Source organism: Coturnix japonica, chromosome 2 (assembly GCF_001577835.2).
Source record: "Coturnix japonica isolate 7356 chromosome 2, Coturnix japonica 2.1, whole genome shotgun sequence".
Lineage (NCBI taxonomy): Eukaryota > Metazoa > Chordata > Aves > Galliformes > Phasianidae > Coturnix > Coturnix japonica.
The window spans coordinates 83,095,783-83,121,873 of NC_029517.1; the positions used below are offsets into that span (position 1 = coordinate 83,095,783).

General features: G+C 36.6%; 1 long non-coding RNA gene across 1 annotated transcript in view; it reads left to right on the forward strand.

Annotated features, from left to right (window-relative positions):
- Positions 1-1,503: 1,503 nt before the first annotated feature.
- LOC107309912 overlaps positions 1,504-26,091 on the forward strand; it is an 80,084-nt gene continuing 55,496 nt past the window's right edge. Inside the window, exon 1 of the long non-coding RNA XR_001553391.2 lies at positions 1,504-1,717. This is a non-coding gene — a long non-coding RNA (uncharacterized LOC107309912). The remainder of the gene's footprint in view (positions 1,718-26,091) is intronic.

Here is a 26,091-nt window from a genome sequence, read left to right on the forward strand (position 1 = left end):
GGTTGCTGGTGAAGACTGAGACAAAGAAGGCTGAGTACCACAGCACTCTCCATAAGTGTTCCAGTTAGTTCTCCTTTTGCATTGATTAGAGGAAGTATGCTTTCTTTGGGCTGCCTCTTCCAACCAGTGTAGCTATAGAACCTCTTCTTATTTTTAAGAACCTTCACTAGGTTTATTGTGACTTTGCTTTTCTAATCCAATTTCTACATGTCTGGGCAGCATCCCTGTATTCTTCCAAGGTGATACGTTCTTGTTTCCACTACCTTTACATGCCCTACTTTTCTTTCAGTGTGACCAGCAAGTCCTTGCCAAGCCGTACTAGTTTCCTGCCTCCTCTGCCTTTTTCCCTGTTCTGGGGGACAGATGACTCTTGCACTCTCAGTAAGGCACCTTTAAAGAGTAGTCAGCTTTGCTCCAATCCATTGTCACTAAGGACGGCTTTCCAGGAGATATCATCCAGCAATTCTTTAAACATCCTGAAATTCATTCTCTAAAAGTTCAGGGTCCTGAATCCACTCTTTGCCAGGCCTATGTTCCTTGAGATCACAAACTCAACCAGGACGTGGTTGCTATAGTCCAGGCTGCCTGTGATCTTAATGTCTTTAACTATCTCTTCTGGTCTGGTGAGAACCAGATCCAGCAGTGCTTTACCTCTGGATTGCCACAATCCTGGATTGCTTGTGGCTTGTTATATTGTTTTTCTAGCAGATATCCAGATGATTAAAATCCCAGTCAAGGCGGTTTGTTTGATTCTCTCCTGACAAATGTGAGGTCTTCCCCTACTGCTTTCTAAAGTGACAGTGTTGGCTTCGATAGTGTTAATAGCATGCTGGTGTTTTGGTTGTCAGTGAGTGATGAGTGCACGCCCTGGGCTTTGCTAGGTTGCTTGTTGAGGAGTGGCTTCCATTGTGATGACATGGTGGCAAGGAGCAGGCTGGAGTATGAGCTGTCCCAGCCTAAGTGCAGCCTGTGGACTGTACATGCTTGGACTAAATGGATAATTTAGAGGAATGGTCCATAGGCTACAGGTATGGTATCTGTATGTATATAAAAAAAAGGAAATGTGAGGGTAGTTAATGTGGATGTATAAGAAAGTACAAGATCTGACTAAGATGTAAATTATATGGAGTAAGGTTAGATATGGTCATGGTTTCAGCTGGGACAAAGTTGATTTTATTTTTTCTTCAGAACATCTGATATGATGCTGTGTTTTTTGTTTTAAGAGAAAAACAATGTTTATAACATGTGGTTGCTTTAGTTATTGGTGAGCAGTGCTGTATGGAGAATAGGACACTTCAGTTTCTCAGCTTCTCTTGCTATCTTGCCAGTGAGAGGGGCTGAGGTAGCACAAGGTGCTGAGAGGAGGCAGAACTAGGACAGCTGACCTAAAATGGCTGAAGCTTTATTCCATACTATATGGTATTGCATTATGCAAAAAAAAAAAAAAAAAAAGAAAAAGAAAAAGAAAAAAAAAGAAAAGGGTTGTGAGTAAATGATTTTTTGGTGCTTAGCTACCTGCTGGCTTAAAACACCACAAATGGGGACCCATCGGATCCCCTTGACATCACACTGAGGCACCACCCTACTTCATCACAATGCCTGGGTGAGTCCTGAACCCTACAAGGCACCTGCAGGAACGTTATGAGAGAGTGAAGGTCAACTGCCACATATTGATTAAGCCCATCTGGATCACCTGACATGCTGAAAACTGGTGCAGGTAAGAAGCTACTCTTTAAGTAGAGCTTCGTGCTGAGTCCAGTCTTAGTGGAGAACTGCTGCTCCAAAGTGAAAGTAGCCACCTTCCCCGAATACAGGGTCTACATTAGCAGTCATGGTAGTGTGCCAGTGATGGACCTTCCCAGCTTTTTTTCAGAAGCTTCTGCCTTGGGAGCTCTCCATCCTGCATGAGATCCATTTCCTCCAATATTGTGTACATTTTTGAGACCACTGAGGTGAGAACAGGAAGGTCTACATTGCAATGGAAGTGTGGTAGCCACTGACCTGCTGTGGCAGATGCAGCAGCTGGTCAGTCTGTTGTATGTCACTGAAACCTGGGACATCGGTGTGCAGGTTTTGGGGCTATGCACTGTCTGCATGACTGCAATTTGGTGTGCTGGGAACTCAAGTGTGAGAACATACTGCTCACTGCCAATGGCTGTCAGGCCAAGTCATCAACTCTGGTTACAGCAAGATAACTGCAAGATAACTAACCCAGATCTGAGCACCCACACCTGCAACTCAGTAGCCTGCACTGAGGTGCTACACAACCCCCATAATGGCAAGAAATATAACATTTGGAACATGGAGGGTGTCCTGTTCATCACAATGACTGGCTAAATGCAGAAATCTTGAAATCTATTCTTAAATTCTTCTATCAAAATGGAAAGCAGGACTGCATATTTTCCTCTGTTCACAGTAATGTGTTTAAGTCTATCAAAATGCATAAAATTCTTTGCCATACTATAAGCTTGCTGTAACTTAAGTTTCATTTTGAATTCTGAGTTTGAAACATAGCACAGATAAGCTGATTTTCACCTTGAAGATGCATGTTTAACTCATTTAAATGAGCAGTCAAATCCACCAAAAATGCCGTATCTATGAGTCATTTTTTATCTTAGGGTCCTGGCACAAATTTTCTTTTTCCATAAGCAATTTAATTTCACAAACGATAAAATCTTTTTAGCATTTTACCCTGTTTTACCTTCTTTCAGAAAAGTAAATGATGTCCCCATAATTAGCATCCATACTTCTAAGGAACTCCTAGAGTTGGCAATGGTTCAATCCCTTTAACTTTATACAATTAAAAGCTTTGACTGTTTGAACAATATAATTTATTTTTAAAGCTTTCATGCATAAATTTTCTTGATGTATGATGCAGTGATATTTCATCAAATATGAGTTGCTGGTGGCAATTGCATCATCTGTTAATTTTATAAGTCCCTCTAGTTTACCAACTGTGGCTGGGATGCCATCAGTGGCTATACCAGATACATTGACAAGCATTAAGGAACATCACTTTAATGTAGTTTTTACTGCTTCATGCAAATCAGTGGATATAATCGTGCTTGGTTTTTGTTTGTTTGTTTTGTTTTTAATGGCACCAAAGAAGCCATTGCATCAGCTTTTTGTTGAATGCTCTTCTTGCACCCCCGGTTTTTATTTTTGGGTTCTGTTTTCTTTGAGATTCTCGAGATGATGTGAGGTAGGTTGAAATATTTGTATTGATGGTTGTTGCTTAGCTGTTGTTGAGTGCAGTTGTGGCCAACATAATAGGCATTACTTTTGGAGCTGCCCTTGTGAATAGCATGAAAATAACAAAACATTTTAATATTTATGAGCACATAACAGAGAACTACAGAACCATAAAACTAGTGGAATATTTGACCTTGTTTTGTGAAATGTGTCAGTTTTGATGCCTGTGGATTCAATTCTTAATGAGTTCTTCAGGTGTTCATTGGATTTTTGATGAAGTTTCTTTTTTCCCATGCTTCATCCTTGGAAACAGTTGTACATAGTACCAAAAAGTAATGTGAAGAAAGTATGACTGTGAAGTGAGCGATATTTCTCTTTGCGAAGATAAGGCTTATGAAAGTCCAGTAGAGAGACATGATCACGCTTTTTTGATTTTAATATCTTACTGTAACTCTGTGTTCCAAAGCTCACCTTGTGTTGGTTTCAGCCCAGTTAGGGGTTAATAGTGCACTGATGTTTGACTCTTGCTGGTCAATGGATATGCTGGCTGCTGTCATGATGGTGTGAGGCAGGGGAGCTATGCAAGGCCACATGCAGCCTGCAAGCCAAGTGTTGGATATACCTGTGTTAACCTATCAGACATACTATGGCTTTGAAAGTCAACAAAACAATAGCTTATTTGGAAGATGGCAGCAGCAGATGTTTTTTTTTTGTTGTTTTTTTTTCTTTTTTTTTTTTCTGACATTAAATTGCAAGCTTTTTGGAAGGATATAAATTACCCTTTGTGACCAGACCAGTGCACCAGTCTGCTCAGTGAGCTTGTTTTCACAGTAATGTATCACCTACCCTTGCAAAAAGATAAATGGTGTAAATTATCTACTGTATAACATAAGTAGATTTATGACAAAAAGTATTCTATCTTTGATGAACATGTTGCAACTGAAACCACAATGATACATCTTTATGATCATGAATATGGAATGAGCAGCTGAAATGAGACTTCAGTACTGTTATGAATGTTTAAAAGCATTGGTGCCACATAAAATTTTATGTATCCTGGGATACTTATCTTTCATTCCAGTGTGCAGCTTTGAAGTGCTGGGGAACAGAGGTCTGGGGTGGAAAGGCACCCATTATAGATGATTGGAAGCAGATTCTGCTATTATTCAAATGTGGAGTATGGGGAAGGAGTGGACCTGAAAAGAAGTGACTAAGAGTTCACTGGCAATATTTATCAGCTTCCTAAATTACATTTTCTTATCCCACTTTATGTAAGTGATAGGGGCAGTGGGATGGCTTTCCTCTGCCTGTTAACTGAATGTTAGCAAGACTCTGTCTTCCAAGCTTTATAGCTCTTAAAGCAGTGGAGCTGGAATGCAAACTAAGGCTCTCCTCTAGGCTTATGCACACAAACCTGCCATGATGACATTTATGTTTAGCATGGAGGACCTGAAGCTTGAGTCAGATGTGTTAGACTTTTTAGTTGCTTATTTGCTTTATTGCCTTGATTATATTCTGTTCATACTTTGGAGTGTTGAGCAGTTTTGTGCTTCTTAATGCAGTAAGCAGTACACACAAAATAATATGCTGTTCCTAACCATATGCGGGAAAATCTGGAAGAAGTGATGTCCTTGACTGCTCTGTCATAAATTCAAGGATGGAATCCAGTCCTTCCCTGTGCTGTCTCATGCTGGGCTTGCTGCTTTTACTTGCAAAATCTTTCCTTACTGTTTTCATTATGCAACTTTTAAGTCCTGTAGGAGAAAGCCTCCAACTTCTTGTGATAGAGATTAATTTCTAAAACTAGGCAGGAAAAGTACTCTTGTTTTCACATATTTAAAGACTGGTAAGTAGAATGGGATGGAATTTTCATCCAGTCAAGTACAGCAGAAAGCGCATCTGGGGGATGTGTTAGCTTAGTGTAGGAAAGGAACCCAGGAGTGCTTCTAGATTTGGAGTTTGGTACAACCACAGTAAACTTCACAAGATCTGGAAGTATTCTAGCTTCCATTTCTCTCAGTGTACTGGCAAAACTTTCATCTTGTCTAACTCAATGCTGATGTTCTTCATCCATAAATTGATTGGACCCTGCAGTAGTAGAGCAGTGTGAGGAGGAATGCTTGTAGGATATAAAGTCTAAGCCATCAGGACCATCTAACTCATAGTGATGGGTAGTGCATAACTGTTGATAACTTCCAAGGCTATTCTGCTTTTTATTTGTCATGCTCAGAAAACTAGTTCATGTGCAGATTTTCTCACTGTAACAAAAGCAATTTATTTAACATTGAACAATTAGATTACCTTCCTGCAGCTGTCATAGGCCATTTGGAGCGCAACTTTTGAAAGAAGCAATGGCAGTGTAGTTCTTATGGTGGTTTTCTTTTACGATTCCACTTACTTGTCCTGCGGAGTGAGTTAGTGCATTCTCTACTTGTCCACGTGTACATGCCTTTTAGTATCCACAGATGTTACTTCAATGAAATTTATCTATTTAAACCTATGTGTGTTTGTATATTTTGTGTTGAAATCATTTCATTTGCTGTAATGGTTTTAACAGACTGATAGGAAAGTTTCTCCACCTTTTCTACCTCCCTCCTTCTTAAAAAAACAAAGCAACAAGAAAAAAAAACCACCCAACCCTGTATTTTAATCTCCACAGTAGTTTAGAGCTTTGGCTATGCAGGTTTGGTAGGGGTTGTGGTTTGTGTATACCTTGGGTCACAGAAGCTGCAGTAGTTTGGTTTGCTAGAGCTGGAGTTCACAGTAATTTTGTTTCACTCTCGTTCAACTCTATTTTTTTTTTCTGTCCTGTTTTCCAATGGACAGTACTGGGGTTTACTGGCATGGCTTCTGTTCATATTAGTGGGAATTTCAAAAATCAACTTGAATCCATAGAAGGTTTTATAGAAATTGCTTTTCTCATCATACTCCTATATGAAATATAAAAATATTGCCTTCTTTGATAATTTCTATGATCTAGAGACTGGCTCATGGCAAAGAAATAATATTGTTTTATTTTCCTTCTGCTCCACTCTTCTTAGATATTTGGTAGAAATCGAGTCTTTTGGGGGGAGGGAGGGGGATGGAAATTGAACTCTTGGTCAGTCATTTTGTTTCATCTTGGCTTCAGTGCACTTGACTGAGCAAGTAAAGGATGTAAAATCAAAACAAGAAATCCAGTATTACATATATATCCCATTACATTTTTCATCACAGCAAAATCTGTCACTACTAGCAGGAGATGATGGGAAGATACACTGCTGCCTGTGTTTCTCCTCTTTGTTGTCAGTATCAGCTTTGACAGTGACACAAAAAGATCCCGATAGGAATTACACAAAACATAATTTTCCGAAAAGGAAAAGAAGGAAAAAAAACTTTGCAATTGGATTCCTTTATTTTCTTCAAAATGAGAAAGTCATAGAACCATTCTTCATCCACACATTAAATAGAGAAGGATCTAATTAAAGAAGTTGAACATTGACTATTTCATTGTGCATAGTACTCCTATCCTCTCTAAAGATAACCAGAGATGTCTGCCTATATATTGAAAAAAAAGCAGAAGAAGAAAATTGCTAAACAGTGCTTGTATTATTGTGAACCTTATGGTGTTGATGCAGAAGTGCAGTTTGGACTTAGTTGTATCTGGCCAAGACTGAATTTTCCAGTGTTTTGTTTACTCAGGGAACATACTATAAATATTTCAGAAATTTATATTCTGCTCATTTTTCATATAAAGCTCATATTGTGTCTGTTTTCTTTTCTAGCCAAGCTACTTTTAGTTACCTGTGATCTAGGAAATTTCTTGGTTTTCCAACTTAAGTTTCTGTAATCAGTGATTTTTCTCCTTGATCATTACACCTTAAAAACCAGTACTTCTGTTAATGTTCTCTGTTCATTTGATTCTTTTTATTGGTTTTTTTTTTGTTTTTTTTTGTTTGTTTGTTTGTTTGTTTTATATGCAGGCCATGGCCTTCACACTTTTCACAGTAATGCTCATCTAAGGGATATGCTAACTATTGGAATAAAAACTGCCCAATCTTGTTTTCCCTGCCTATTGAGATATGAAAATAGCAGTTTTTATCTCAACCGCCTTGGAACTCTGTTTTAAGGAGTGTTGTACGGAAGTTAACACAGAGCCAGTGGTATTGCTGTATGAGGGAAGAAGCAAAAGTAACATAAAATAACAGTAGGAGGAGATCTTCCTCTATAAGTAATTACATATTCCAAACTTGCTTAATTATGTCATATTCTTAAGCAGTATTGCCATGGTTTTATGGTTTTTGTTATCGGTATTCCACATCATAATATCATGTAGTGCACTGGGAGTTAAAATGTTAATGCTCCAGTTTAGGACACCTGTCTGGAAGAGAATAACTACATACCCCAGGGCACTTTGCGATCAGAGAGGAGATATAATATCATATTTAATAAATTATTTTGTTTCTCCTCAGATTACTGCTGCTGTTTTTAATTATTTTGGGGTCCCCTGTTTCCCTTTTCTGAAGATGCAGATCTGTGGATCCTTTTGACCTTCTAGCCACAGAAACGGGCCAAGCCAGCCTGTTAAACCATCAGCATCTATTTACCACTAGCTATTTAAAGGCTTTCCTTCCTTTTGATTCTGACTTGCAGTGTCATTCAGATAAACCTACACCTGCATTTCCTTCCTTTAGCTTTCTCATTATGTTGAGTTCTAAATTTGTATAAATTACTGTCAATGCTGGTTCTTTCCAATATTTAATCTACTTTCACGTTGCAAACAATTTTGCATTGACTTTCATTTCCAAGTGGCATTTCACTTGCCTTTTCCTTGCTGCATTTCTGTCATTCTATAGTACTAGCTTTTCCAGTTTCCTTATTATCGATATCTCTATTCTCCTGTCTACATCAGTGTTCTGTTTAGCACCAACTAAATGCGTTCTATTAAGGTGGTAGTTTTGCACTTGTCAGATAATTGAATTAGCTCTGCTCAGAAATAAGAAATTTCTTGAAATTCAATGGATTTTGGAAATTGATGTATTTTGACTGCGGTCATTCAGTTTTTGAGGCTGATATGTCAACTAGGTTAAACTGATTTTTTTTTTTTTTTTTCTTTTAAGTGAAAAGAACATCAATGCTTGCTTTTTTTCTTTTTTTTTTTTTTCTTTTTTTTTTTTCCTCCTTAGCACCTTTTGCTTCTTTATTTCTCTTTAGGAAGAGGAAGTGACTTGTAACCCTCTGTTATTTCTTTTTATAATCTTATGACTTTTGTACTTGAAAAAATAGTAATGGTTTAGGATAAATTCTAGGGTTTATAGAATACTGTAAGAATGGGTCAGAACTATTTACTGTGTCAGTTTGCTTTTTATGTGGCCTGAGAGAGGACTGAAAAATAACCATACACCTGGTGTGTGAAAGCCTTCAGGAGCATTTCTGCAGATAGACAGCTGAGCTGTCTCAGTTCCACATGCATTCTGGTGGATGCTTAGCACCTCAGAGAAGATAGCACTCATTACCATTGCTCCCCATGACAGAGGCAGGCAACAGTAACGCCACAAAGTAGAATCCGTGTTTTTTTTTGGCAGTGTTTGTATACCTCAGTGCTGGCAAGGATTCTCTTTCTGCTAATATGGTGGGACTGTGTGTGATGTGACCTATAATTTATTTGCAAATCTGGCTAATTATATAAACATTTAAGAAAAGAATGGATAGAGGTGAAGGTCTAATGAACTGTACAAACAGTAGTTCAATTTCTACAGTAGACTAAATGAAATTAATTATTCACCTAGAAGTTATGTTTCTTATAGAAGTAAAAACACATATTTGATGTCTTTAGTTATCTTACAAATAAAGCATTAGAATTAAATAGAAGGGAGAAGGCAAAAGCGGAAGACAATGCTGATAAATATATGAATGGCTGTTTTGCAAGCAGAGAATGCTGCAAATTCTCATTAGTAGTTCTCTGTTCTCGTGCTGAGTGTGTGCTTGACATTACCTTATCCTAAGGAAACAGTCATCAATGTGATTCTCCCGATGGTCAGTTTATAGGTCAACTTACTGATACTGGAAGCTGTTTTCACATGACAGGAGAAAAATCTATATAAGGCAGAATAGTCTTGATAATACTTGCAATGTTAGAGTTGGTCAGGTAATATCAGCTGTTTACAGACTGAGATTTAAAGACAATGAGACAGTTTTTCAACTGTTTAGCTGTATATTGCATGGTGAATACTGTATGTATTTCAAATAGTTTATTCAGACATTTTAGTAAATTATCTTTGACTTTGCTCACTTGAAAAAAGACATCAGAATCCATAAAGGTGCGAAAGTTATCACGAATACTATTTGCTGTGTTTTGGTTGTCCGGTTCTATTTGATTTTACTTTTGCTACTGATGAACACTTTAATTCTTTGTACAGGGGGGCAGGCTAACATTTCATTACACCTTAAAATGTGAACAACTTTCATCTACAGAGGATAGTATTAAACCTTGCTAAAACTGATGAGAATACAAAATGAGGAATGAGAGACTTGTTGACAACAGAAGATTTTTACACTGCTAAGAAAAAAAAAATTAAAAATTATTTAAATGCAAGAAAGTTGGATGTTGCCCACACTTGAATATCTCTTGCTGAATGGTTGGGGGAGAAGAGAAACTAATGTGAGGAGCTCAGATTCACAAACAACAGCATGGTATTTGAATGGCTCATGAAAGCATGTAGAGAGCTATAAATGTGTAAAAAGACAGAGAAAGTGTAAAGTATAAGTGTGTGTCTGAAATCTTATCTCCAGATGTCAGAAACTTCAGGGTGCAGAGATTAAAAGACAGATACGCACTGATATTTGTTTTGAAAGAAGAGAGTATATCATCTGTCTATCAAAATGGCATAGGCAATAAACAGTTCTCTGAGGAACCCATTTTTCCTAGCAGTCTGTAATCAGTGAAGAACAAAGGAGAGAGAAAGAAAGGTTCTGTACTTAAGACCTATACCTTGAAGGGAGGGGAATCTTGTTTTCCAGTCCCGCTTTTACAGCTATTTAAGAATTTTAGATGCAATGTCTGTTCCAAGTGAAAAATTAAATCAACCAATAGTTTGGCTGTTCACTTCTAAGAGAAGGAATACAGGCAGGGCATGCTGAACATAGCTCTTCAGAATGTTGTTCTGCCAGGCAAGTGTCTCAGTGTGAGCATGCACCATCAGGAACCTGGCTGGGGGCTTTCCCCTGTGTCCTACCTTATTTCAGTGGCCTTATCTCATTAAGTGGCCATCCTGGCTTGGGCTGAGGCTGACCCTGTTGCTAACTGCACCTAGGCCACTGTGGCCAGGCCTGCTGGTTCTCCTTAGGAGCCTTACTCTGGCCTCACAGTTGTTGCAGCCCCAGACCCCACGGGCTGCACTGGAGCCCCCTGTTGCTGCTCCCCAATGGGATCCCCCAAACACTACAGGGATCCAACTGCTTGAGTGGCTGCTGTTGAGAGTGTCTGTAGGTATGTGAGCTGGGAACTGCCAGAAATGCCCCCCACAAGACAGCAGACCAGCAAGGAGCCATTGTGGGCAGTTCAAGGAGATGTGCTGCCTGAAAGACATCTTTAGAACTGTTAAATAGTGTTACATTTGAGAACCTTTAATGTTCAAGGAAACATGTTTCTCTGTGTTTGCAAATTGGATGTTTTTGGTATGATTGCATTTGCACCTTGAAATTATTTTACCCACCTTCAAAAGGGTCCTGAGTAGCAGAACAAAAAAAAAAGGTGTTCAAGAATCATTCTGGGAACTTACAAGGTTAGATTTAATTTTACCGTTGACAACTACTTCCATATATAGGTATTTCCTATTTATAATGTAATGCCCATTCAGTTACACAGAGATGGCAATAGAGTTTCCAACTTGGGCTGTGAAAATACAAGTGTAATGGTGTGCTTCTGTTCGCTCTGTATCCAGTGAGCATATTAGTGTAAGTAGAACAATACACTTATGGTTTGCTGATGTGTATTGGCCACATCGGTGTGTACCAATCTAAGTGCAATGTATTCCTCTGTGTACTGTTCTGACGGGCACGGTGTCTTCCTTCAGCTTGATGAACCATTTGCTTTACCTGTATTCTTTGTCTCAGCCTGATTTCTTCAGAGCATCTAAAGACTTTCTGGTGATGGAATGACTTTTAGGACTACCTTGTAAATTCTATTGGAATACTTTTCTGTATCTAGAGCCTGACTGCTTTATCAATAGGTACATTAGGTTAACTATCTCTCCTCATTCTTTTTGCGTAACATTAGTTTTGTTAAACATATTACTTTATCGGAGTACCTCAAGATTTCCAATAATCTATTAAACTTATTTTTAAGTTGTGTTTTTCTATGGAAAAAAAAAACCCACAAAAAACCACAAAAACTATGAACCAGACTTGAAGCTGGTGAAGTCATCACTATTAGAATTTCTATCAAGGTTTAACACTTCAAATAAAAGTGTCTGAAAGTTAGCTGAAAAAAGGGAAAACAATGTTTAGGTCAGCATGCAACCAGAAAACATACGTTTCAGAATCTGATTTTGTTGGTTCAGTGAGACTCAGGTGTTTCTTCTGTTTCTAAAAGACAGGGTCCTATGTGGCACATTTTTTTCCCTCATTCATCTGGCAGATAATAGCTGCAATGTCTCTGAATGAGAATTTCATTCCAGATCAGCATTCTTAAGAGCTGCACAAATAGTAAAAATAAAAAATGAAATTTTATGCCTTCTCAACCTGTTCTCTACTTGAACAATGTGAAGTATTTTTACGTTTGATATGAGGTTATTTTTTGTAATTATTTGACCATTTTTTTCCCCTCCATTTCTTTTCTATTATTTTCAAATGAATCATTTATCTAGCTTAGGTTCCTCTGAGTTCAAATTCATTTTTCATGGTTGAAACATTTTAAACTAAAGTATGCAATATGCTTCTAATTCTTTGTGGTAGAGTTTTCTATAAGCTGGGAAATTGCTATTACTTTTGTATCTCTGAAATATAAGTGAAAGTGGTTGTCTCTATTTCTATGCAAGTCAGTATACTTGCACAAATACATTATTCCTAAGCTTTGGTAAACAAATGAAATAAGGAAATTGAATTGAAATAGCTTATGGGGGGGAGGTGGGGGGAAGTAAGAGAAAGAAAGCCAAGATAGTATATACTAAGAAATATGCATCCAGAAACACAGAAGACATCACTAATGAAAAACATGATTGCGTGTAAGATCTCTCTTAGATATCAGTCACAGCTGAGAAGTGGAAACTATGTACTTGGAAATGTGAGCTTCTTTCACAAAGGCAAGAGGGCACAGCCACAGAAACTTGTAAAATCTCTTGTTGAAGTGGTCCTATGAAATTTACTCTCCATTGCAGAATTTCACAGACAGAAGCGTGAGGTCAGTAATGAGTTAATACTATGCAGTATCACTTCCTCTATGTGTTAAACCCCTTGTTTTTGCCATAAAGATAGATTTTGCGTTTAGCTAGAACATCATGTGGGGGACTTGTTTCCTGTTGTTTCTGTTGTGTTGCGCTCAGTGAGATTGCACTACCACTCCTTTGTATTACATTTATAGTGTAGACTTAAACAGGTTACAGTACAGTTGTATTTTTCTCTTTGTCTAGCTTTGTAATTTGGGATTTCTAAAATGTACGTTGTTCTGATGACACTGTCTTGGAAGGTAGCTAGACTGGACAGTGTGTGCACCACCAACTGTAGCTTTCTTAGCATTTTCATTTTTGTCATCACTTGCAGAATTTATCTACTGTTTCCTTTTCAAACTTTCTTTTGAATAACACTGAATACAATTTAGCTTTAATATAAGTTTTAATTAAATGGTGTTATCTGTTTGCTGGTTGTTTTTTTTCTGCTTGTTTGTTTTCTTATGTTTAATGAGACCAGTGTGGTGTTTTGCATACAGGATGAATAGTGTTCACCATTCATGACCAGTTATTTAATTTCTCACTTTTATCTTCTTCATTTAGTATTTGTCCTAATATTTTATTTCAAATTATAAGAACGTGCAATGAGTCCAGAATTATTAATTTCCTCATGGACCTTATTACAGTAGTCAACACAATGCTTTTGTGTGTGTGTGTGTTTCTGAGGCATTTACTTGAACACATTTTTTACAAACTCCTCTGAGATACAACGTTATGAATATTCCCGTTTTATTGAGAAGGATCATAGATATTAGGAAACTAAGATGGCAGTTTCACAAGAAAGTAAGCTAAGATTTTATTTGTTTATTTTTGTTCCCTCCTACTTGTTAGACTTCTTCATGGCTAAATTCAACTTGTTGAAAACTTTTTCTCTTTTTAACTTATTGGAGTGGTTTGAGGAAGGGAAGAGCTGGTAGGAGTGAAGCCGCTCTGCCTGTCAAGAAAGATGGGCAGTCAGAGTTGTTTCCTTCTGTCTCTTACGACTTCATTGCAAGGTTAAGCACATTGCCAGTGAAGCTATGTTTATAATCATCACTGAGCAGTGATTTCCATAAACTTGCTATTTTTATGTAATCAAGAATGCACTGTAAGCATATAGTGCTGTGTAAACATCTTTGTACTTTAAATATCCTCATGTAGCCTGCAGGTTATCATGTACCAATCTGCTTTGTGTTTCAAGTTTTCAGATTTTAAACTTCTGAATTCCAGTTTTTTTTTCTTTTTTTTTTTTTTTTTTCTTTTCCAAGAAAGTCATTGTAAATGTGCTGAGAACATGGACTCTTCACTGGAAACTCAGAGTATATCTGAGATTAAGAAGACTTTTTTTTCAGCATTTTGAAAGTTGCCCAGTACTCAGCTAAGGAATCTACTTTTACCTACCTCACCGCAAAGTCCCAAATGCAGCTTATAATACAGGACAGGCACTTATTAAGGCAATGTTTGTACTGATGTGATGTCAAGATGCAACATGCTTATCAGTGGAAAAGCACTATGGCAAACACAAGACTCAAGTGTTTCTATACTTTCTATACTCTGCATTTATTCATACTCCCCCCCCCCCCCCCCCCCCCCCCCCCCCCCCCCCCTGCTTTAGTGATTAAAAGGTGAAGTTTAGACTTAAGTGAAAGCTAGATTTCTTTGGGGGATGCTTCTGTTCCCAGCTGAGAGAACAAGTTCAGTTGTCTTCTGTGTGAGATGCTAACATGGTTAACTGTTTTCTGAACCCCCTAAGGGACCATGCTGTGCTGTTGGAAGTGGCAGCTGGAGTAGCTTGATCTTTTGTCTTACAGATGTACCAGCTTTTCATTGTCAGATCACAAAATCAGTCTATATAATGAATGACTTATTTGAGATAAGTCACACGTGAATACTGCATTTGTGTGAAGAGCATACAATAAATTGCCAGTAGTGAATAGTAGAATTGCCACCAATGAAAGTTGAAATTAACTTTGTTCATACCACCCTCAATCTCTTCAGTAGATACTAGGATGACTGCATTTTTCCATTGAATCATAGAATTGCTCCGGTTGGAAAAGACCTTCAAGATCACTGAGTCCAACCACAGCCTAACCATGCTACCCTAACAACCCTCTGCTAAATCATGTCCCTGAGCACCACATCCAAATGGTTTTTAAACACATCCAGGGACAGTGACTCAACCCTCTGGGGTGCCTATTCCAGTGCTTAACAATGCTTTCTGTAAAGAAGTTTTTCCTCATATCCAAACTAAACAACATACCCTGGCACAACTTGATGTCATTTCCCCTCATCCTGTCAATGGTGAGAAGAGACCAACCCTGTTCTTGCTGTAAGCACCTTTCAGATATCGGAGGAGAGCAATAAGGTCTCCCCTCAGCCTCCTTTTTCCCCAGACTAAACAGCACCAGTTCTTGGTATTTTCTTTCAGAGGGGACCAAGCTATAGGAACTGTACTTTAATTATTCCTGTTCTCTTTTATACTCTCTAACTCTGAAAAGGCACTGAAGCTCTACACACAGAGGCTGCTCCTTACTTATTCTCACAATGTACTTACTATGTACTTATCTTATGCTCTGAGTGAGAGAGGGTCCTTTGGAGAAAAATATCTTGCAATTGCAATGAAAGCTGTATTTATTATTGTCCCTGTTCTTTGGAGGTAGGTAGATGTTATCTTGAGTGTTCAGTTTATTGCATCTCAGTTTAACACTGTGAAAGAGGATAGTTCCTAAGGGAGTTGCCAGCCAACCAGAAAATCTCTTTAGAGAAGATCCTAGGCAATCCAATGAATTTCCGTATAGGGAAAGTCAGGTTACTTATTTCCTACATGAATAAAATCTGCTGCAAGTAAAAATATTTTAAATAATATCTGTTATTTTTTGAGTGGTTGTGAGTTTTAGCTTTGTATAAAAATGCTTGCACTGCTTTAAAAAAAAAAGCTGCTGATAGCTGTAGCCAGATGCAAAACATGAACTTTTTATCTTTGTACAAATGGTAAATTTTTTTATTTTTTTTGGCAGCCTCTGTTTCTCAGGTGCTCGGGAGCCCAGAGGAATCTAGCCAGACTTAGAAAACATGGAACAGACAAATGTATTTTAACCCATGGTGCAACACTTGCACAAACTTGAAGATTCTACCCACGTTCTTCCTGCTGTATCTGTTTTTAGGGTGAGCTTCCCAGCACAGTGTTTGGGAATGCTGTCAGGGTTTCCTCTTGTGTGCCTGAAATGACTAAGAAATCACTTTCCTCTATTAGATACAGCTTGACTAGCTGATGCAGAAAAATGAAGAGGGTGTGTATTTTAAGTCTATTCATCTTCAATAGTCTTGAAGAATCCTTTTAACCAGTGGTGTTGGTCATGCTTTTTACTAAAAAGTGTTGTACTGGTCAGGTTTTAAGAGGACAGCATCATGTAGGGTAAGAACAGTGTAGATTATTCATTATCAAAATTATGCAAACAAGATGAAAATATTTATTTAGTACTCATTGGAGGCAAGAAAGTTGGTTGTTTCCTTTTGAAGAACTGATTTATTTATTTTATAGTTTTTCCAAAGCCTCCGCTATTTGTGGTTGATCAGTTTTCTTGTACTGATCTCTGTGTACTTCTGTACAGTCAGGGAAGTTCCTACTGAGGGCTACTCTGCAGGTACACCTTGTCCTGGTCTTTTGTGTCTCCAGGCCTGCTAGCATATATGCTACCTTTGCTTAATATGAGGGGGAATAATGCCTCAGATTTTATCGAGGCTTATCAAGTTTTGGTGAGGATAGTTTCCTGTTCTTCCAAGGGAAAAGCTGCCCACTACCTTAACCTAGAGACTTAGCAGAAGAAAGAGAAATGAATTAAATGCTTGAGTAAGGAAAAACAAAAGGAATTTAACTTGTGAGCTTTTCGGTGTTGTGCTTTTGCTTCTTTTCATTTTGTCTTTCTTTAAGGAGCAAAAAAATTTGAACGTGATTATCATTGTGTCAGATGGAATAATTTTACATTCTCCTTGTATATTCTGATATTCTTTGGGGTGTGTATTTACTAATAGTCTTTTAAAAATGCCTACTTTTTATATCTTGTGTTATTGATACACTTGCTTCTATAGAGGAGAACTTAATGCTGTAAATGGTTATCTGTGATAAAGGAGAACCTGGACAATGATGTCTTTTTCAGTAGTATGCTAATTTGACATAATATCCATCTTCTTTTATTTAGGTTTCATTGTTTATTTTTTATTATTATTATTATTATTTTTTTTTTCCCTTGCATCTTTATAATGTACTGTCTAAACAAAAATGAGCCTCTGTCTTTTTTTTTCCCCTCAGTTTCTATTAATATTAGAAACAACTTGTATTCTTTCCATATGGTATGAACAAGACTATTCAATTGGCATTTCATTTCACAAAAATGCTTACTTGTCCTCTGCTGCCCTTCTAAAATAAAATATTTCTACTGCATGTATAAAAATGTACAGATGTGCATGTTTGCTAGTTCAAAACTTTCTATTGATATTTTAACAAGATAAGAATCACTACCCCTGACTAAAAGAATAAAGAGTAACTAGGCATGGCATTCATGTCTTATGTCTTGTGTGTGTAAATTCATACATGTAACCACCATGTGTGTATGTTTTTTGCCACCCTGTGCCCTCAGCCCAGTCTACGCCTGTGTATTCCTTTAAAGCATATGCAAAAGCCTTCAAGTAATGTATTACTAATGCAAGTCACATCTGTCATATATTGCTCATTCTTCTCATTTTCACAAAGGAGAGTTGTAGGTGGTTTCATTTTGATGTAAGTCCTTTAGAAAAACAAGTATCTTGCTGTGTCTGTCAAAGAAGATGCATTAAAGAAAGTGCTTTGGGCTTAGAAGATAGTGAGGTTTGCTGATTTATTTATTTATTTATTTATTTATTTATTTTTCATTCTTTTCAGATTTAGTACCAGAGGTTAAAATCTGCCTTGGTGGAAGGAAGCTCTATTATGCAGAAATGATTTGGCTTCCTAGTAGGAAATGTCATTTCACTTGGAAGATGTATATATTGCATCAAACTAGATGGAATGTGCATAGTTTAAAAACAAAAGAAATCAGATTGTATTTTAAATCCTTGGCTTCTTTTTCTGTCTACAGAAGTAAATAAATAGGTAGAAATAAAAAATTCTAGGTACAGAACATACATTCTAGAAAGCTGAGAAGACATGAATGGTAGAATGCAGTGTTTTGGCAAAAAAAAAAAAAAAAAAAGCAAGTCAAAAATACAGGAAACTTTGTAGAAAGCTTTCAGGCTGCGCAAGTCAATCCTTATAAGGGAGAATTCTATGATGATTATATGTTAAGTAACTAACTAAACCTAAATCAGTTCATTTGATTTGTGTAAAATATTTGTAGGGATGGGACCTGTGACAGAGTTGGAAAAGGTAGCATATAAATATGATGCAGCAACTGTGTGATTTGGATTAAAAATATTAATTTTTGTATTTCTGCCTATACTTAGAACCATCCATAAATTTGGCCCAATTATTTGAATTGAGTTGGCTGCTGTAGATGTGAGGAGTTCTCAAATGCTAAAATTAGACACGCTGCAATCATATACACATGCTCAGAAAGAGAGGCTACATTTTAACTTCTAAAGCACAATGGAGTTGCTCACACGCATGCATTAACAATATTAGATAAAGAGGTTAAAACTTTTTTTTTGTCTGTTTGGTGATTCAAGTGATGCATATGTTGTTTTTTTCTACTTGGTTTAGTGGGATTGTGATGAAGAGGGACCATGTATTTCCATACATTTATTGCATTGCTAGTATTTTTGTTTAGTAAATTACTCAACACACAATATAACTAAACACTGTTCTAAGAAGTAATGATGTAACTTTCTTGCTGTGATGAATAGAGTACTTGCTCTCTGCTAAAGAACTGTAGTGTTGCTGCTAATACTTAGCCACTCTTTGTTCCTCAAAGCTGCAAATGCAGGAAAGAGTATCTGAGTAAATTTTGAACTGGAAAATGAATCTCTTTAACTTTAGTGTTGGCAGTGTATTTGTAAATGAACTTCATGCTGTACTTACCATGCTATTTTCTTTGCCTGCCTGCCCTTGTGCCCATGCCCCTATCAAATTCAAGTACCAACATACCAGTTCTTTAATTGCTGTACAGTATAAAGGCTTACCTATAAGTTATGAGGTTTTTTTTTTGTGTGACTCATTAAATCACCAGAGTTTGTGTGCTTCACCTAGCCTGTAGACAATGCATATCGCTATGCGATGTCTGCTGAACGGGCTGGATTAAATCCCTAATTTCCATTTAATTTCAGACTACTTCTAGGCATTGTCTCTAGTCATAGAAAGAGGTATGTTTTTAGTTCTTGGCAGTAATTAAAAGGTGTGTGCATTCTGCTCTTTCTGCTTAGTATGTAAGCCAACAAAATATTCATATACATGAATATTTTCTAAGAAGTAGCTGTTACAGTTATTCAAAAAGAAAGCACCACTAGCCTTGTGTAACAAACTTCAGATAACATTCTCAATACTACAAGGCAGATCAGAAAAGTAGTAATCAAACTCTTTTAAGTCAGATATGCATACTGGAAAATAATGATCTAAAAAACTATTTAACTCTATTTAGCCTCCTTTATGACATAGTACTAGTACTTATATTCTGTAACCTTTAGTGAAGCACGTGCTGAGAATTAAATGTCTATTTGGGTTTCTTTTCAGTGAAAATTGATTTCAGTAAGTATAATGAGAGGTTTAATAAGAGGCAAAGTATGGCCTGTTCAGACAGAAATGGCAGTCTTTCCAAGTTTGGAAAGGTCTCTTTAATAGAGCTGTGAATTACTGGCTTTTGGTTTCCATCTATTTTTCATGTCCTTCTAAATGAATGATTTGAGTGGAATCATTAATGTTATTTATTGTTTGTAAAGTAGCAGTATGATTACTTCAAGATTCCTGTTTCTAGGTTGCTTTACCAGTTGAAGTAATGGCATTGATTGATTTAGTGCTATTTTATAGTGAAGAAAAATCTCTTTGCTGGAGCTGCATAGGTTGTTTGTGTGTGTAAGGGTAAGGGAGAGTAGTAGCCTTATTTAATCTATTCTAGCTGTTCCCAAGGAATGGATGGTTATAACTCTTCCCTAGTGCAAACCTGTAGATGAACTTTCACCTAGGATATTAATGAAGCTGTGTAATGTAAATATTACTTAAGGCAGAAGGCAAATGTTCCCAGCAGTACTGCTTTGTGTAATTTCCTTTGGCATTTTTTCTACATTTCCCCCAAAGTCTGCTTCCCTCGATAGTACATTTTATATTTTATTTTTGTCTTCCTCTCTGTATCACCTTTTTTAAGGCAGTCTTAACAAGCTAAAGTTTTTCTATTTTTCTTAATTTCCAAAGTAGTTATTTTTCTTTCTGTCCCACTTCTCAAAGCCATGTACGTATTTAGAGGAGGTGCTGGAGCATAATCAAAATTTTCTTTACGCATCCTCTAAATACGTGCATGGCTTTGATAAGTGGGACAAAAAACTTACTGAATGGTCATGATGTGTAAAATGATGTAGCACAGAATGAATCTCTTTCAACATCCTTGACAAAGTGGGAGATTTGAAGTGTTCTCATTTTAACTGGAACCGTCCACCTGCTTTTTCTCTTAGTTACATAAATGCTTCTCTGTTCTCTACTCTGAACTGCAAGAGCTACTTATCCACCTACATGGTTTATCTACAGAAACCATAGCCAAAGTTTTATTTCTCACACTATACTATTTGATTCATATTTGAACTATTGTTTTCATTAGAAGACTTCATTTTTTTGTTTTTGTTTTTTGTTCTTTTAATGAAGCCATTTATGTGAAATCATGTGTATATTCAGTGATCTGGAACAATACTGTAAAATTCTTAAAGTACAGATTTGAATCACCAATTTAACTATATAGCTATATAGCATGTCACATTTAATATTTAAAAATAATGTTATCATACTATATTTTTATTATGAATGTAGTTTAATCAGTTGTCAAAACAATACTTACTTCATATTCTGTTCTTCTAACATTTTGTAAGAGCTACAAAATGAAGTCTTATTATCTATTTCAGAACATGAGATATGCTTTCAAGAAACAAGTCTGAAATTTCCTGTACATATTTTTTATGTACTGACTTTTTTGTGAGAATTCATAGGTTATTTGCATAATGTTTTCACTGTTCTCTCTTCATTTTTAAACAACTTTCCACTCAGCCCATAAAATGCTCGCCTGCTCTTGCTTAGATCAAATATTATAGTCAAGGACTTCAGTGGACAATTTCTGGGAATTACATGTGTTACCCATCTCTGCTGTAATTCTGAGCCTGCATCAGTACTCCTGTCCCTGAAGTCCATCCAGACAACTCACAGTAAAACAAACAAACCTGCCCTAATGATATAAAAAAAAAATATCCTGTTTGATAAATAAAGCACAGAAATGCAGACAGTCCTAAACATAAGATGATGAGGATGTTAAAAGCCTCTAACATAACTAATCTGTTGATGTTATATGTATTTTTCTTTCAAAGGGCCTCTTTAAAATCAGTTTTCCTTGGTGCCTCAATTTTTATTTATTTATTTATTTATTTTGCTTAAATGGACATAAGTCTTTTAAGGCACTCCTATACTATTTCGTCCCTTTCTTGAAATGTAAAAGGGTGAGTGGATGGATGACTATATGCTCCCTGCTGCCTATTTCAGTGGCTTTTCAGGGAGAAAATATACCTGGATGAGCCAGCCTTCTAAATAAGCAGTTTGGCAACAAAAGTTGTGGACTGCTGAGCACATCTGGAGTGCAAGTGCATAAATTCTAAAACCAATCCCACAATTGCCTTTATTCTGTCCTACATATGTGCCAAAGGCTTCACTGTTTCCTTGCTAATGCTTTCAAAATTCAGGACTGTAATTCACCTGGGGGTCACTTGTGCTCTGGCGACATTTAATTGTTCTAATTACTTAATTATCTGCTCTGGTGAAGTGATAAGGCTTTGACATTTCACGTTTTCCCTAGGAATGTGCATCTGTAGCTCATTGTATATAACAGTCTCTGTATTTGTCAAATACAGAGAAAAATATTTTGATTTATACAATTTTTAGTGGCAAAAACTGCACTGTCACTGATTACTGATTCTAGGGCACTCTGTCACTTGCCTCTTTTAGCCTATCAGTCTTTGTGAAAGGTTACACCTGCCTTTAAATTTGCTGGTGAAACAGGCTGAGTAGGATGTGTTGGGTGATGTGGTTTGTTTGTTTGATTGTATTTTATTTTTTCTTTTTTGCTAAATTAATAAATCCAGTTAAACTGGGAAAGCTTTACAGTAGGTCCCTTTGAAAGACAGGTAAGAAGCATGGCCTAATCAGGCAAGAAGTCTATCTTGTACATAGACTGTTAATTCTGTGTTCAGAGATCAAAGCTGTTGCTCATGAGTGACACTTTAGGGAAGAGCTGTAATAGATAATTTGATTAAAGTTGGTAATTAAAAAAAAAAAAAAGCAAAAGTGAACACAAAGTGTTTTTCTGTAATAAGTTTTTGTCTGCATGCTGCCTAATTTTTTTCCATTGCAGAAGGGAAAGTATGTACCAATAAAGTTTATGTGTAGTAAAAGTTTTTGTAGTAAAGAAAAATGGAAGAGATGAGGATACTAACTTCTGTTTACTCTTAAGAATTTTTGTAAATATATCTTGTTTTTCTTTAAAATTTTCTTTCCCAGTCTTAGATAAATAAATGTTGCCTTAGTTATTATTGATAGCTGTGTGATGCTGGTTGAATGAAATGAATTGAAGAAAAATGCTTTAAGAAGCACTTACTTATTCCTTCAGTCTTTGTAGTTAAAAGGACTCTTGAAAAGCTGAAGAAGAGATGTCATCTTTGTCTGTGGAAGCAAAAAAGACAAAAGATTCTACTTAGAGTAGAAGGGACTGTATGCTTACTGTAACAGAACTAAGTACCATTTATTTTCTGATTTTGTTCATAGAAGAAAAATGAAGAGGGTCATCTTATTCCATCAGTAAAATTTACTTCAGTGCTAACATTTGAGTGATGGTGGTGGAAAAAAGCAGTGCTTTATGAGAAGGAAAATAATGTACAAGTTCTGTTGAGTAACCTGGAGAATTTCAGTGGCCGAAGATGTAATTATCAGTGTTCACAAAACCAACTCAGTAAGCTCCTAGAGATTTGTGTTCCCCCTCACTCCATGCCCCACAAGAAAGGACTGTATTCTTGTTGTAATTATATACTTTTACATTATCTTAGCTGCTTGTGTCATAAAAGGTAAGTTTTTGTTTGGTTTTTCCTTATGCCTTTGCGCCCTAATAGGTCTGCAGGAGCCGTAATGAAGCTTCTTCTAAGGTTTAATGCAGAAAATTGCCTGTTCATCTGGACAAAATAAATCAAACACAAAGAGAGTTAGTAATGCTGAAGAAAGAAGAAATTGGAAGAAATATAGTCCTCTAGACTCCTCCAATATTCCTGTGATATATTTCTACAGAATGTGTTTCTTGATGTCAGCCTTAATTTTCCATCTTTAAATAAGCAAGTGTGTTTTCTTGATAAGCTCTGGACTGAGACTTTGTAAATGTTCACCTGAAGCTTATTTAAGCTACTGAGAGATTTGCTGAGGAATCCTGAGAAAGTCACTTGCACTGTATATGCTGTATATGTATTTACCAATTTATTAAGGTATTATATGTTGAATAGACTTCTAAAGATATTGTCTACAGGTGAAAATTCTATATGGTAATGCAGATGTTGCTATTTCTACAGTTTGTTCCGCTGTAGAGTAAGTCTTTGTGTAAATAAGCAATCCCAAATTCTACAGGCTGACTGGAGTTTCTAAAGCGAGGCTGGGATTTGTTGTGAGAGATGGAGAGGCAGTTTTGCTGTTATCCCTTTTTAGGGTGGTTAAGTTATACACTTTTGAGGTCTTAGGTGCAGAAACAACTTTGTCAAGGCAAGTCTTACCAGCCCCATCTTCTCTGCTCTTTTGTTAATATGCCAAAATAGCTCGTGCTCCATCCCATCTTCCCTACCCTATGTTCACACCTTAGTCACGTCTGGAGGATGTGGTTTTGTGATACAGCTGAGTCAGATATGCCCCTTGAGACTTTTGAATGAGGTGGTCCACTCATAACTGTTGTCCTTCTTATGCCAGTTCAGATTCTTTTTTGATCCCACAGTAAGTCAGTTTGGGGATTTAAACTGGCATAAAAGTATTCATGGTTAACTTGCATGGTTATTTTTTCTTTTAGTCAGCCTTTTCAATTGGCTTATCCTTGGAATTCACGACAATCTGCGCCCTGCAAAGAAAAAGCACAGAGAAAAGCACTGTGCTCAGTTTCAGCATTCATTTTATAACAAGATCTGGAAATTCAATTAAAAAAAAAAAAAGAAGAAAAAAAAACCAAACAATAACAAAACTGATGTATTAGGTGACACAAACTCACAGGATGTAACGCAATAGGCCTTCCCCTGCTCGGTAATGTATATGTATGAGATTGAAATTGGAGCCCTATATAAGGGTCTCACACGGTTCATTAAACGCCATTTTACAGCTCACCATATTGGTGTGATCAGCGTGTAACTTGGTCATGGGGCCGTCAGATGCACATTCTCAGTGATGGACGTAGTTCTTTAGGTTACCTTGCACAAGGCAACACAAAACAAAAAAGAAAAACACATCCAAAACTAAGACGAGATTGAGTGCAGTTCAATTTATAAAGAAAAGGAAACTATTGTGCAAGATTTCTTGTGCTTACCTATGAAAGCAAAACCTATGTAAGAATAATTTAATGAAATGATACTGGGAGTGTAGTAGGCCTTATACAATACTTAGAAGGTATTTGTCCAATATGAAGTTATTTAAATTACAGAAGAACAAAGGGGAAATACAAATTAATTATACAGTGTGAAAATATGTTTCAAGGACATGCAACTGTATGTTATAGCTGGTAAACTTGGTAATGTGAGCACATGCTTCACTATCTGATGAAGCAGTGATGTTAATAACACCAACAGTGGCATTTTGTTCTTTGCATCCTTCCTGTCTGCCAGACGTAGGAGAAGAGGTGGTGGCCTGTCAGAGGTATGTGGGTTTCTACAGAACAAGAAAAGATGGAGAGAAAAATGGTAGTCCTCCCACACAACCTGATTGTGTTGCAAAGGGTTCTTACTCCCACATCTCCTGGCGTATTTTTATAGAAGCAGTCTGCTTATTTCCATTAGATAATTTCTTAGGGGACCCTATTAAAATGCATGGATCCTGCAAGAGCAAAATTTAGTAGTAGTATAAAAATAGCATGACTGCAAGAGGGAAGGATCTTTCTCAGATATTCCATACAGTGTAAACTCAAACTGAAGACTTTGAAATAAGCAAAATCAATTTCCACTAAAGGTAGCAACACTGTATTCCCTGAGAGGATGTCAGAAAAATCCACAGAGCTTTTCTTCCTGAAAAAAATAGTCCTTAATCCCTAGTTATTATCATAGTTTAATAGACCCCCTCCTGTCTCTTCTCCCAGCTATGTTTTAATGTGCTTTACTTTAAAAATAATTTCTTTTTTCTGCATATTTTGCACTGGCAAACTAGGCAACTGAAAATGTTGCCAAACTAACTTTAGGGAGAATACTTGAAAATGCTGTGGGAATGGATGTTAATGGGTGACATATATATTTCCTTTGTGCAGGAATGATTCACTTTGCTATTGATTAAAAGTATTTTATGTCACTCTATAAGATATTTATACCTAAACTCCCAGGATTCAAAGTATGATCTCGGATATGATCGTGATTTCAGAGTTTGATTTATAAAACACGTAACTCATAAACTACATGTACTCAGAAAGGATACCTTAGCAAATAGGTAAAATGAAAACCCAGTTTAGGGTATCCCTTGTATACGCCTTTTCTGAATACTGTACAAATTCCAAACTTGTTTATTGCAAGTGTTGTGCTCTAGCTTTAAAAAGAAGAAAAACAACATCTGAAGCCTTTCATCTGTAGTATGTTCTTACAATGTTGTTTTTAATTTTCTTCATTAGAGAAATTGGGATTAATACTACAACACTAGTTGGTTGCTGAACGATTTATTTTATTTAGAAGATAGTTTTTAATGAGACACCAAAAGGGTTCATGCATAGTCCACACTGGCCATGCTAGTAATCCTATGATTTATGTTGTGCTGATATATGCATGTATGTATGTGCACATATGTAGCTGAAGATGTTTTTTATTATATGACATTTTCCTGCTTTTTACTGACATGGATAGTTATTGGGCTTTTTTTTTTTTTTAATTTTATATTTTTAATTTTTATTTATTTATTTATTTATTGAGAAAAGGGTGGTGGTTTTGTTAGTTTTGATCCAAATTAGTTATCTTCCCAGTTACTTCAACTATGCCAGAAAATGTTAGGTTTTTGTTATAGATGCAAACAAATCTGTGAGAAAGGAAACACTTTGGAAAAGTGCCTAATTGTTACGGCTTCATCTTGCAAATT